The sequence below is a fragment of the Adiantum capillus-veneris genome, chromosome 28 (assembly GCF_014529385.1).
Source record: "Adiantum capillus-veneris isolate H3 chromosome 28, ASM1452938v2, whole genome shotgun sequence".
NCBI lineage: Eukaryota > Viridiplantae > Streptophyta > Polypodiopsida > Polypodiales > Pteridaceae > Adiantum > Adiantum capillus-veneris.
In genome coordinates, this window is record NC_140958.1 from 82776822 (window position 1) to 82792250 (window position 15429).

Here is a 15429-nt window from a genome sequence, read left to right on the forward strand (position 1 = left end):
GTTGGTGTACTACGTAAATCGGCGGATGTGCACTTACAACTGGTGTTGCCTAAATCGGTGAATTTACACAAGGATGATTATTTACACACTGCCTAAATTGGCAAAACTATGTGCAAGTGACCAATGGAGTAGACAAGACTTAAAAATTACAAAACGTTTACGTGATACCAAATTGTAGTTGGTTTGAATGTTGAAGTATGTACCAAATGTTGACGATCGTTTAAATCAACTAAGCCCATGCTATAGTAGTGTGTGCGTGGAGAGAGATACAAGTAGGAAAGGGATGCAAGTATCAAAGTTGTACCAAAGTATAAATAATTTCAAATGTGCTAATAGTTGAACATGAAATAAAACAAGGTGCCACCTGTTTAAGGTAAATCAATACATGTCAAGTAAAATACGTGAAAAGAATAAGAATGTGACTTAACGTCTAGATGTGTCCGACGACATTGTACAAAGGTGCTTGGATATAGAGTTGTGTGAATATCTGCAAGAAGACTCACTTAAAATAAATTAAATATAATAAGTATTAATTTATCATACCACTATTAAACTGAAGGATTCTTGCATAAGGAGATGATGTGAAGGGTGAGGGAATTGGGAGCTACCAAGATAAGAGAAGAGGTGGAATAATCACTTGGGTGGTGTCTTTTGCTATGATTTGTGGATTGTCCCGAAAAAAGAAAACCATGGAAATACTTGTAGATGCTATTTTTTTTCAACTGAATCAATTGGAACTCTGCACCAACACTACTACGTGCAGTTGTAGCTTCTTGCATCCAATGTTTGAATCAAAATTACAAACAAAAGGATGCAAGTGAGAACTTGTAGAGGAAGCAAAACTGTTAAATTTTTCAAACAGAAATTGAATATCTCTGTGTATGAATCAGTGGATGTATCTCCTCTAGAACAGAGAGGATCTCATTGCTATTCAGTTGCTCCCCATTTTCATGGACCACTGCCCCCATAACCATCTGCTTTGAAATATTTAACTGCAAATGCCTAGGGCCAGTCATCATTGGGGTTTTAGACAACACACGTGACACAAGCTCTCTAGTCTGTCTAATTAGTGACCACGGAATGCTTATGTCTTCCGAGGTGAATAAACAACCAGGTCCAATTGTAATCAGCTAGCAAGTAATAGACAATACTTGGACACTCCCAAAGAAGAATTGGAAAAAGCAATGTAGAGTTCCATTTCCTGAGCTAAACATGCCTACCAAATCAATTGATGTTAGCAATTTCCCCGTCCAAGAAGTATCGTTTGACAACCCGTTCATTGCATTTATCGAGCATGAGCTATTCTTACAAATGAGGTGACCACCACATTTACTTCTCTTGATCAAAGCTAGATACCTCATTCTAGAATGGATACGCTTAACCCAACAATGACCATCATACTTCTGTTCCATCCCCAATATTTTGGGAACACCATCCGGCACAGCGTCTAGCTCATAAAGGTAGTCCCCATTGTATATTTGAGAACTTCGTCACATCTAGACATCATTCGGCTTAACTTGGGGTACTTGTGACTATTTAATGCAATATACTCTAATGTACTCCATTTTCTTTTTCGCCTGACCATAATCTACCCTTTTTTCTATGTTTTTGGTATCTTCCTCTCTTGATATGCTTGTCATTCCTTCGTTATAGGGAAAAAGGGAATCTTTAGTCTTAATGGATGAAATTTTGGTGGATCTTTCTCCTTGTTCTTTAATAAGGTTGTCACTATTTCTACTTTTGGTGTTGAGGACATTCTCATACTGTCTTGCATGACCAATAGATACTTTGAAGACAAGGTTGAATCTAACACAAATTGAAATTGTTGACCTACTTGCACACCATCTTTTACCTCTGTTTGAATGTCACCTTCCGGAGTGTGATGATTTAAAACATCTTATTGTCACCACAACCCTCGTATGCCATAGGATTCACCATCGAATATCTTGTTGAATCAATCGAGCAACAATGGACATCGCTAACAGTATTCAAAAACAAACTCACCTTGGAAGACGAGGATGAAGCCATTGCACAAAAAATCTAGTATATGAAAATGGATTTTTGTCAATGTTCAAGGTTTCTCCATACCATATATTTATAGGCATTCGAGTTACTAAAACAAAGACTGAGAAGATTTATCTATCAACCAGAATTTAGATGTTGAAATCAAGGACCATAATGGTATCAATTGCTCATCTATACATATAAGTTAGTCTACCCCCATCCAAATCTTAATCATTATTTTCCTCCTTCCTACAAGTGGGAACGGCTACTGCAGCACCACTTTCAACCATAGAAGATATGCTCAAAAGGATGAACGACATGCAAAAAGTACCTATGAAGGGACGAGGACAAGGGATACCTCAACAAGGACAACCAATTAGGCCACAAAAATGGTGTGCAATTGAGGGTAAATGGACCAACCATGAGACCCACGAGTGTTGCTTCAGACCAAAGTATGATGGGAATGTTCAGTACATATCCATGAGGCCACAAGAACAACCCATGTACAGATATCAGCTTAATATGGCCCAAGCTAAAAAACCACCAATGGGTATGGAAAGACCTCAACCTGTGTTGGGTCAACAACCTCCGTACCCAGGACATAATGCAGTGCCTGTAAAGTACATGCACTCCGAAGGAGTCATAGATGAACAAGCATTAGTGCTTGTTACATCCTATGCGGAGCATAGTCCATCTACAATAATGGTAGAAGGAGAATGGTATAATTCACATCCACCACCAATGAAAAAAACCGTTACTTATGTTCCACCAGAGCTCGCACCAATGTATTATGTAGCTAATCAAAGTGTCAGACCTCCCATGGTAAGACCCATTGTTAACCCTCACGGCACACGGACACCCTATGATCTATAAACGTTGTATTATTTAGAGTCAGGTACCGGGCTTGTCGGACCAATAGGGAAAGGTAGAGTGATCGCCGATGAGAGGCGCACTTTAACTTGGACATTCAAGGGATTAGTTGGTTAAGCATGGGCGCCCAAGTGTGAATGGGGTGAGCTCCTATAAAAGCCAACTAAACCTAATTTTTACTCATTCTCTCATTTGTGCAATAGAAGAGTGCTCTTGCTCCATCTCCATCTTCTTCTTCTTCACCTCCTTGTGTGTGTGTGTGTGTGAGAGAGAGAGAGGGAGAGAGTGTGTGCGATCGAGCATTACGAAGGCACGACGGCGGCGAAGCGGTTGAGCGCGGCACGACTGCAGCTTCTTCTTCATCGCGGCGAGGAATCCATCACGAAGGCGAGCGTAGAGCGGTGAGTGACACACCCTTTGTTTTCTTGAGCTTGCTAGTTTAAGCTTGTTGTGTGCTTGGAGCCGTTTGTGGCTCGCATACGGTGTATTGGCAAGTCCCTTGCTTCGACAGTGCGGCAAGGAGCGCACATTTTTGGCGCCGTTGCCGGGGATATGCCCTACACTAAGCTCGGTTAGCACTTTACGCTTCCTTGTGGTGCAATTTCTATCATAGGAAAGGCAGGGAAGGAGTGTGTGGAGATTTCTGTTTTTTACGTTTTCTGCATTTGCTGTCAAGTTTCAATTTCTGCTATTGTCTGCGTTTTTTCAATTTCTGCAATTTCTGCATTTTCAAGTTCGGCATTTTCAATTTCTGCAATTTTCTGCATTTCTGCAATTTTTTGCAATTTCTGCATTTCTGCGTTTTTCAATTTTCTGCGTATCTGCGTATTTTCAATTTCTGCGGTTTCTAAAATTTTTGCATATCCGCGTTTTCAATTTCTGTATTTTCTGCACCGAATGAGCAGAAATTAAAAATCGGAAATTAAAAACGCGAGTGAGCGGGCGGCGAAATTTTTCGAAAATAAAAAACGTGACTCTTAAAACGGACGGGTTGGTTTGTATAAAAGATAGATCGGGATCGTTTTCCCAAGCCCAAGCCCAAGCCCAAGCCCAGGCCCAGGCCTCAGTCCTCAGTCTTATGATATATACTAGACTCACTCTTATATATATACCCTACTCCCTCAAGAGAGAATGAGAGCATGTGGGACAAGTCCTCCACTCTCCTCCTTTCTCTTCCCACTTGCACCCTTAGACTTTCTAGTTTGGGCCTAGTTCCCTACTGGAAATTGACAGTTTTAGGGATTCCGAGGGCATAGAGTGACCAAACGGAGGGCTGTAAAGCACGGCATGACCCTCTGACCGATACGCTCGTTTCGAGCTATCACACGGCCCATTCCACGACACGCTCTAAAAAATCTAGCAAAAAAAACAAACAAAAAACACGCTAAAAACTAGTCACAAGGCCTCCTAGAGCAGCTTTTTGACACCTAAGGGTATCAGAAGCACATGCACTTACGCTCTGGGCAGGTGCTAGAACACGAGCATATTGAGGGTGCCTCTGTTCATACGGACACCCATTACCCATCCACGATAAGCTCTAGACCCTCAGCGGGGACACAAGGTAGCACCACCCAAGACCCTAAAATAGCCGCTAGTGATTCCTCCTCCGACTCAGAAATCATGGAAGCATACCCTACCCAAAACACTGAGAGAGAAGGCCATGCACCTCCCGAAGCTCCACAGCCTAGTACTAGTATGTTTAGCCGTTTCATGGAAACATTAGGTAGAGCTACTCGCTCGGAACCTGATGCAAATGAAGCACACGAAGGGGGTAGGGAAGTGGACTCTCCTTTCACATCGCACGTGGACCCCACACCCCCAAAGAGTGTCCATGTGGATATCCTGCCAACTTCTTACCAAGAAGGCCCTGTTGAGCTGCCTCCTTCAGAAGTTCCCTCTAGAGTACCGTTGGTGACAAGTAAAACCACGGGGAGCAACATTGCTTCTACCTCACAAGAAACCATTAACACGTCGACTCTAGAAGGATTGTTCATTAATGATCATTGGACATACGACCTCCACACTGAGGTGTTGACGGATCTACACTCTGGCCACGCCTACCATGTAGGATGGATAGAGATTGTACAATCCACCTCTAGTGCCACGAGCATCGAAGATCAACAAAAAATGATCTGTAATGTTATCCATGGCATTATTCAATCAGAAAGGCAAAACCGAGGGGTAAATATACTCTCAACTGGCCCCATGAGATTTTTGGATACGAGTAAGGCTCAACAGCCTACTCTATCACAAATGGAGACTCCTCTAATGAGCCCCATGGACCCATCTTACGTCATTTCACCTGGGGTCTCTATGCAATCTGAGCCTCCGAGCGAAAACTTTAGCTTCCCTAACTTGGCTCAACCCTCTATTAAGGAAAACCCAGTGCTCACTCCAGGGATAAGCCTGACAGAGAATGTACCGATGACATCTACGGTTAGCGCAGTGCCACTACCTAGTGTCGTAGTACCTAATATGGGGCCTCGACCATATGTGCCTCTAGCCCCTTATGCACACATGGCCCCCACACCTCCAATTGTACCACTTGCTTATGCTCCTCGAGTGCCGCTCCCTAGCTCTTATCCGAGTGGACCTATGCCCGGTTATGTTCCATATCCTGCATCATCCACACATATGCCAAGATCGGCACCCATCCCTCTCCCACATATGATTCCAAGAGTACCTCCACCGGCCCTGCCTCCTCACATAGGTGACTTGGCAGCGTTTGCTCAAACCATAGGTCGATCTATCGCGGAAAATATGCGTCACGCATCTGATAGAGAGCCTAGAAGTAAGGCAGTACAAATTGCCAAACTCACGCAAAAATTCAATGGGGACGAAGATGCTAGAAAACACATTGAAGTGTTTGAACAAGTATGTGATTCCTTAGGGGAACGCAACGAACTACATAAGTGCAATGCCTTAAGCTTGACATTAAGTGGGAAGGCTGGAGATTGGTATAGGACCCTAAGGGTGGACGAGAAAACAATCTACCCTACCCTTCGAAGGTTGTTTCTAAAGGAGTACATACGAGAAGGTGTGCTTTGGGGTGTAGCATCTCAGCTACAGAAGGCCGAACGTAAGGAAGGAGAGTCAGTAAGGGACTTCATTAGTCGTCTAAAGCACTTAAACTCTCGTTGCCCTGTAAATGAGCGCTTCAACAATAACCAACTGCTTGATCGATTCATTCGAGGGTTGAGGAATGAAGGAATCTATAATGGACTAGTGATTAGAGGTATCACAACCTGGGAAGATGTCACTGCCAATGCAATCCAATTAGAGGACAACTTGATGATAGCAGGCATGAGGGTGTCTACCGACACGAGATCCACTAGCTCACAAGCCATTGAGTATGAACCCATGACTGCAAAGCCCATTGCCAATGAGCCAAAGGTATTTGAGACATTCTTGACAGACCTCACCAAGGCAATCCAAGAGTCTCTTAAGGATAACCGACCCCCTCAAAATAGTCACATGTATCCAAGAAGGGAGCAACAATGGTGTTCCATTTGCTTAGGTCCACATAGCACTAGTGAGTGCCCTACGTTTAGAGTAAAATTTAATGGAACTTGCAACGCATGTGGTAGGTATGGTCACCAAGCTAAGGATTGTTTAATGATCAAACGTATGATGGCAAATAGACCACCTGTAGCCTGGACGGATGCGCCTCGAGCTCCTGTATTGATGCCTACTCCACCTGTTGAGCAACTACCGCAACACATGGTCCCTAGATCTCAAAATGTTGTACAAGCTACACCGTTACCACCTCCTGTGCTAGGACCGCAGCCCCCGTATCCAAGAGTCGCCCCTATGAACCAAGTGGGTTGCGAGCCATCAAATGCTTATCCAGATAGCTGTGAGGAGGAAATAGACACTAGTATTGCCTACAGACTTGATACATTGGAAGAATGTCCTATATACTACATGGAAGATTGTTGGGGACAAGTCAAGCCGGTTTATCAAGCTGCTGCTGTCGCATCCAGAGGTCAAAATATCAACACCCAGGCTAGGAGGCCACCTCTTCAATGCTACGAGTGTGGTGGACCACATCGAGTAGCGGAGTGCCCTATTAGGCTGCAAAAGAATGCTGCACAGATGCAAGTGAATCAAGGGAGCACGTCTGCAATGCCAATACTCACATGTAATCGTTGTGGCATAGATCACTTGATTGCCCAATGCCCCTATAACCCAAATGCGCCTGAAATCACACCCCTAAATTTGGTCGAAATTGCTAGTGTGACATTGCCAATACCACCCGTCGCACCTGCTTATGCGATTACACGGTCCATGCTTCAAGGGCCAGGACATATCCTCGAAGAGAGAGATACCGCGTCAATTATCCAAGCAAAGAAAAAGAAGACACGAAGGAAGAAGTCGCAGAATACGGAAAATTCAAAGCCAAGTTCCAAAACAAACATAGGAACAGGAGATGACCCCGTGTATATGAATGACCTCGAGGATGATTCAGATTCAGTCGAGACAATGGAGACTAGAACCAATACCACAAAGGGAAAGACCGACAAAGAAAACCGTAACATGGAACCAAATGAAAACCGAATAAGAGAAAACCATAAAGAGCCTCTCAAAACACCACAAGTGTTTCCAAATCCAATCCAAGACCCCCAAGATAAACCGCAGGGGCAAAAAGGGAAGAATCGTAAAAAGAAGATTGGGACGTACCTAAACCCTGTAGACGAAATTAAGCAGGTGAAAAATCTAAGAGGTTTAGTGGAGGAGACTCAAAGGAAACTAGAACCAGAACCCATGCATATCAAAATTCATGACACAGTGTTTCCCACGCAAGTTCATCCACCCCACATGAACCATAGACCGTTAGCCATATCTAGTATCATCCAAGAAGGGAGTGAGGACGGGACATCAGAAAGTGAGCATACACCCTTCTTGTTGGAAAGGATGTTTAACGAAGGAATACCTGATCCCATTGAGGAATATGAGATTCCATCCTCACCAGTTCCTAGTCAAGGACCTACACCCTGCAAAACGCCAATGAATGTTGCCAAACTAGTGGACTTCATGTCTTCTGAGGTCCGAACCACGATCATAGCAAAGCTGTATGGAGATCCTGAGTTATTCCTTGCACTTCGAGCATTCCTTAACGGAGAGCTACGAATGGGATTACCGCAGTTTGCGCAACCAAATAGGCCTGACTCGATTATGACTGATGAGGAAAATCATGTGCAATCACTTGACTTAGATGGACACGAGTCTGTGATCGAGGTACCCATTAACGAATTAGGGCAGTATTTTGAAGGCGACGAGTCTAATGCGACCCTACCCATCACTACCAAGGGATTAACTATAAAGGGAATTCTTGATGGTGGTGCGGGAGTTAGCATCGTTACAAAATATTGTTGGGAATCCATGGGAAAACCCCGCCTCAGGGTTACTAACATTGTGGTAAAGATTGCAAATGGTACCATAGCCAAACCTATGGGGATGCTCAAGGATCTTAAGATCAAAGTTCTAGGACACAAGGTACGACATACGTTCATTGTAATGGATTTCTCTAAACACCTTATGTCATATGAAATGATTTTAGGACGACCATTCATGAGGGAAGCACAAATGGTTCACGATTGGTCTAAAAATCATGTCTATTTGCAATTCCAAGACTCTGTCCTTAGAGTGGATTTGGTGACTGGTAAGGTACACCCCTTAGGGAGTAAAACCATTATTGATCATCGCTCTGACACCACGGTTCACTCGGCCCCACTACAATATTGTTACACTTGTAAGAAGGATACAGACATTGGCCAAGATTCTCCTTACATGGATGTGTTACCGGGTATGACGGAATCAGACAATGTAGACTGGGTCCACCTAGCATCAACCATAGACACTTGGGGAAATAGGGGGACGACCTGGGTAACACCTGAGGGGGATGAAATGCATATACCCTTAAATATGCTACAAGCAATTCATATCTCTTCTGACAAGACTCATCCTAAGGTAACGAAGAAAATATACAAGTGGGTCCCTAAAGCTTCTTTAGTGACCATAGCTAGTGCTAAAAAATAGAAGCCTTGTAAGAAACGTACCACTCGCTCCAAGAAAAGTAAGAAAATGTTGCGATGGATCCCTAAACGACTATTGGAAGCCCAAGGCTACTATCAAGGAAATGATCAAATCTGGGTGCCGAAACGTAAAGTGTACTCTTACCTATCACCTGACCCAAGTGAGCCCAATCACGTAGCTCCAAAACGAATCAATGATCGTGGAAAGAAAAAGATCACAGAATGCTACACGCTCCCGAGCTAGTTTGGGTACCAAAGAAAGAACGATTTGTTCCACCTAGCTCAGGAAGGGGGGAGTCCCATGGAGATTCTAGCTCCTCATGTAATACATCCATAGAGGTAAAAGCTTCTACACCGCCTCCATCTATAGTAGTGGACCTCCATGAAGCTACCAAAGAATCCACACCTCCCAGTGTTCAAGAATCACCTGATGAACCACTTCAAGTTCGATCCTGGGAGAGTACCTTACCACCCTTGCAACTTGACGAGGCACCTAGGGTAATAACAAACTACTGGCAAAAATCCTCACCTATTACCAACTGGAACAATTGGTTTCAAAGGGTGACAAGCTCATTTCAAATGGTATGATCTACCCAAGGAAGGGGGGAGTGTTTGTGGAAAGTCATCATTCATTTGTTTCCCTCTCAACCTTTTTCCCTGACCTCTCAATCACCAATCTTAGGGAATGTACATATAAAGCTTTATACTCACAAAAAACAAAAAAATAAAGAGCAAGAGCAATTAGCAAACGAGTATGCACAATAAAAGTCAAAACATTGACTCAGACCTACACATGTCACATCTGGTACAGTGAAGCAGAAACCTATGCCATAAAACACCTTTGATCCTCATCACTTGAGTGATGGAGGGTAGGTAAGATTAGTACGATAGGAGTGTTTCTGTTTTAGAGTTGAGTGATTAGCGAAGTTCTCTTTTCCCACTAATGTGCCTCCTGGAGGTATTCCTTTTGTTTCCTAGTGTGTACAGGAGCGTGTTGCTATTGATAGGATTTGGACCTTCATGGAATCTTTATCTCGACTCTCTCTTCAAATCAAGCGCGACCATCGACACAAACAGGTGTTTCTTATCCATTAGCATTGCCCTTATCTTTTTGCATCCATGTTTGTCTGCTTTGATTGTGATTGGTAGCATAATATTCAACGCATTTGCTTAGTACCAAACATTTAATTCAATGTAATGTTTTGTCATAATCACTTGTCTAGGTTTAAAAATCAAGCAGTCCGACTAAGCTAGTTTGACCAAGCTAGGTATTAGAAATCTTCTCTTAATACCATGGGGAATGCCTTCCTAATAAACAATGGTTACTTAGGTTCTTAATCCGATTTAGGCAGCATTGTGTGAAATGTACTAGGGCTTTCTAGTGGGCTTAACACTAGTGACCTTTAGCTTAAGTATTATAAAGGGAGTTTACTAATGTGATGAGCCTGGGGAATGTAACAGTGTTATATGACCTCCCAAAGTTACAAAATTAAAATGCTGAAAATGAACAAGCAAAAAATCAAAGTGCCACAATGTAAAATTTTAAGCTGGAAGAGAAATCTCGGCTTGATTTGGTACTGCACTCACATGTATCGCCTATGGTACTAGAGCCCTAGAGGTTCCCAGTGTGGGCGCTTTTCTTTGAAAAGCAAAAAACCCAAGGCATACAAAATAAGCACACACATCATAATTGAATCAATGTGAAAAGACTTTGGGGGGTCAAAGAAAAAGTAATCAGTCAGGCGATGATTTCATGAGAAATTCCTTTTATGGTAGCTTAACTACAAAGTTTTCTAGATATAGCCTCTAGTCAGCCCTCGAACATGAATACTTGGCTCTCGCGATTAAACAACTTAATTGACCATAGAAAATTAAGAAGCTTACCCATGGTATTAATATTCGATCTCTAGTGCCTTTCGACCGTCAAATTAGCGACCCCATACTTGTTTAATTTTTTGCCTTTACATCTGTTTATGCATTTGATTACATTGCAATTTAATGTTCATTGCTAACAAATTGTTTGAAATTCTTTGACCAATCAATTTGTCTACCTAAAACTGCATATGCTTTTTAAGAGAATGCAATTACTGTGCCAATGTTGTTTGATTTTGCAGTGACTGAAGAAGGCTAAGGACATTCATCTCAAATGCTCTTCCACCTCGACGACCCAGCTTCAACTCAATAGCTTCCGAGGACGGAATCTACATCAGGAAGGGGGGCATGTTAACCCTCACGGCACACGGACACCGTATGATCTATAAACGTTGTATTATTTAGAGTCAGGTACCGGGCTTGTCGGACCAATAGGGAAAGGTAGAGTGATCGCCGATGAGAGGCGCACTTTAACTTGGACATTCAAGGGATTAGTTGGTTAAGCATGGGCGCCCAAGTGTGAATGGGGTGAGCTCCTATAAAAGCCAACTAAACCTAATTTTTACTCATTCTCTCATTTGTGCAATAGAAGAGTGCTCTTGCTCCATCTCCATCTTCTTCTTCTTCACCTCCTTGTGTGTGTGTGTGAGAGAGAGAGGGAGGGAGAGTGTGTGTGCGATCGAGCATTACGAAGGCACGACGGCGGCGAAGCGGTTGAGCGCGGCACGACTGCAGCTTCTTCTTCATCGCGGCGAGGAATCCATCACGAAGGCGAGCGTAGAGCGGTGAGTGACACACCCTTTGTTTTCTTGAGCTTGCTAGTTTAAGCTTGTTGTGTGCTTGGAGCCATTTGTGGCTCGCATACGGTGTATTGGCAAGTCCCTTGCTTCGACAGTGCGGCAAGGAGCGCACACCCATGATTAAGCCAAGGACAGGAAACTGTCACAATTGTGGTGCACATGATCATTGGAAAAATGAATGTCCAGAGCCTAACAAAAACCTCAAACCAGTTGAAGCCTATTGCATACAATGTTGTAAAAAGGGAGAACACTTTTGTGAAAATTGTCCTAAAAATCCTTTAAACAAGGGTAAAACAGTAGTAAACATAGTCCAAGTGATACCTAGTAGGTCGTCAGATAGTGAACCGATTATTCCAATCAAGGTAATCATTAGAGCCCAGGCCAAGAAAAAGAAACACAACTCCTCTAATGATTTGGAAAATACGAAAGTTACCTCTCAAAGGATCAAAAGAAGCAGAAGCAAAAGATATGAGATAAGAAACAAAAACAAGGGGTTGAAATCAAAGAGAAAGCAAAAAAGCTATTCCAAGAAATGTGAAAGAAACAGAAAGTGAAATCAAGGAAACAACCGTGAAATTTGGAGGATACATTTTGGTTGATAAAATTTTGAGCCTATTAACGCAGCCTTGGAAGCCTACCAAGTAGGACTTAAAGCAGTCCAAAACATGGAAAACAAATGGAAAAACTATCCTTCTTCAAACATGGAAGCAGCTAAGCTGGAAGCTTATCAAAATTTGATAAGAATCACTCAAGAAATGCTGGAAAAAAAAACCCAAGCTTAAAAGTATTGCAAAACCTGAAGAGCTTGCGGTAAGAGACACTAAAGAAAAACCCGATATGGTGGCAGAACCCCACCTTGAAACAAAAGAACCGGAACTTATAGTGTCAGACAGCGAAGATACCTTAGACGGAATTCCATTCGTAGAGGAAGATTGGTCAGGACACTTATAAAAAAAAGTTACAGAGAGATTGTCAATCTTTCGGAAAACAACTAACAACTCGCATCTAACTCAAGCTACACTCAAGTGACTGAAATCACCAAAAGCCAATCGTTCTTATCGGCAAACAAATCACATCCATTACAGCATCAAATGATATTCAAATGTAACAAAACTTATAGGACATGTTTATAATACCTAAGCACACATGTTTATGGTCTCAAGCCCCACTTTGGGTCAAGTGCCAAAATCGTGATTATTAACAGCACTGGATTTTTGACCTAGTCATTTTCGACCCAGAATGCATCTAAATGCTTAGCAATGCTACCTCAATACCCCGCCTATGCTTAGTTTCTTATTTTGAAGTATAAATTCCTACTTATGAGCAAATTAAGCTGCGGGTCGACGATGCCAAAAGCTACAAAATACTGTGATGTGTTTACGTCAATGCGTAGAGCTCTTACCTACGGTTGCAATGCAACAAATACAACTGTAATGTGACAATCGAGGAGGGAGTAGGAAGTGCGAGAAGGAAAGAAGTGAGCGTCGTTAGCTCACGCTGTATATTTTATTATCCAAAACTTAACAATAACTTACAAAAATTGGTTTTTATACCTTAGCCAAGGTTTTGATGATCAAAACTAATTATCTGGAAGCTCTAACTAAAGATAGGTAATGACAGGTTGATACAATCTGAAAGCTTGTAACCGCGGCTCATCAATTACAAGGTTTATCCGAAAAATAGGAGTTACAATTTATCAAAATAATAAGTGTTTTTACAATGAGAGATCCAAAAAATGATATCCGTAGTGTCCGTGTTAGCTTGCTGCTAACATACCAAGATATAAATCTCCAATACCCTTTACTTGACAAGTCATATCATCAGCAAGATAAACAACATGTTAAACTGGTAGTGGATGATAATTATGGACCCACTTAAACCGATATGTCATATTTCTTGTAGCACCAAAATCAACAATAAAAAATGATTCATCACGTACATAAAGTATTTTGTTTGGAGCAACTGAACAAAGGATGCAGTTTATTTTTGGTACAATATTGTTTCAATGTTCAGTAGCATATGCTCTATTACGATCTGTGTTGAATCGACGCTTATAGCAGATATGAGTGGGATGATTAGATCGTTCACAATATTTACAAGAAGAAAAAGGATCTCTAGATAAATGTGGTTGTTTAGTGGTAATATTGTGTTCATCATACTGACGTACCCAATAATTATCTTCAGTATAGCCATTTATGTTGTAGTAAGAACATTGCTTATTAGAGAATTTAAGACGAGAGAAAATATTACAGTGACGACCACGTCGCGGTTTTCTCATTGAAATGGACGCCTTCGAACATAAAAAGCACGTTCCATCTGTTTGTGACTGTTCTCCTCTTGTGAAATCATAGTTGTATCATGACTAGCATTATGTCATTTTTTATGTTGAGAGTATTCAATTATAGGTATGCAAGCTTGGTCAAAATCGAGACCATCTTTATTAGAAAGAATGGTAGCAATGTTATCATAAGAAGAGTCCTTCACCGGTCAAGGAGAAGTATAATCAATTTTTTTTGTGGATCAGGATCACCGACAGCAACAAGTTGATTAATAATGGATTTGAAAGACTCAATATATCCCGTCATGGCAGTATCAACTTCATATTGTAACTTGTTAAGAAAACCTCTCAAATAAAGTATTTTTGTAATAGATTTCTTCTGAAAGTTTGCAATAAAGTACTTCCATACGTCGTGGAAAGTAAGCAGTTCATACACATCAAGCAAAAGGAAATCAGTAAGAGCAGAAATAATATATCGATAAGTTGCTTTATCACATCATTGTCAATCCATATACGTAACATGTCAATCTTCAAATACAGGTCCTTCAGTGATAAGCACGTTGTCATGATCCTGTATCGACAGGTTGAGGTCGATATACACGATTTCCAAGGACAATATCAGAGAGTTCATCGCTTCAAGAATTAACAACATCTTTGCTTTTCAACTCTGGAAATCCTTGGTCTTGGAAAGAAGGAACAAAACGTTGTCCAGAACAAAAACCGTTGACGAGAATAGTCATAGCCATATCTGGTTGTGAAAAGACGTATTAGATAAGATCGCAGAATCTGCACACCATATGCCGTGAAGGCTGCAATTGAAGATGAGAGAAATATGACAACTGTGTTCTGTCAATGATAAACGCAAGAAGGATGCTCAATAAACGTCAAAATATGTGAACCACGTCACCCAAAAAAGCAAGAAAAAGAAGACGTTAATAATAAAAGAGTTCCCAAAATAGAGTGACATGAGACGCGACGTGAGATTCAAGATCGACGGCCATAATATAAATAGCAAAAAGCTAAATTTTCTCAAAAAAGTTGATGTCAAAATTTAAAAAATGATCGCGGACGCTTTACGAAGATGCACGAGGACGAAACCTGCATCAAGCTCGATTGTAGTAAAAATAGCATAACTCTCTACTTTTGCGAACTCCGATTGATGCAAACGTAGAACTCAAATTGAAGAGCTCAAGGAGACGAACAAGTTTTGGATGAAAAGTGTCATTGTGCTATCCTCTATTGTGCTTTTCCCATTTTTTTCAAATTTTGAGCCGAAGATCGCCAAAAATTGAAACGAGGTTCAGGGTGTCAAAAGACAAATCAACAAGAAAACATAATCAATGATTCATTATATTGATTAGTAATAAAAACCACACAAAACACTAATCATATTCTTCTTAATGCAAAACATCCACAATTAACAAGAATTAATTCTCAAAATAAGATTTGTAGCAATTCAAAAGCTTACGTACTCTGTTTTGTCGCCATGAATTGAATCGTTGTGTGATCGTTACCGCTCTGATACCATATTGAGATGTAGAGAGAAAGAGAGAGCAAGACAAGAGACACC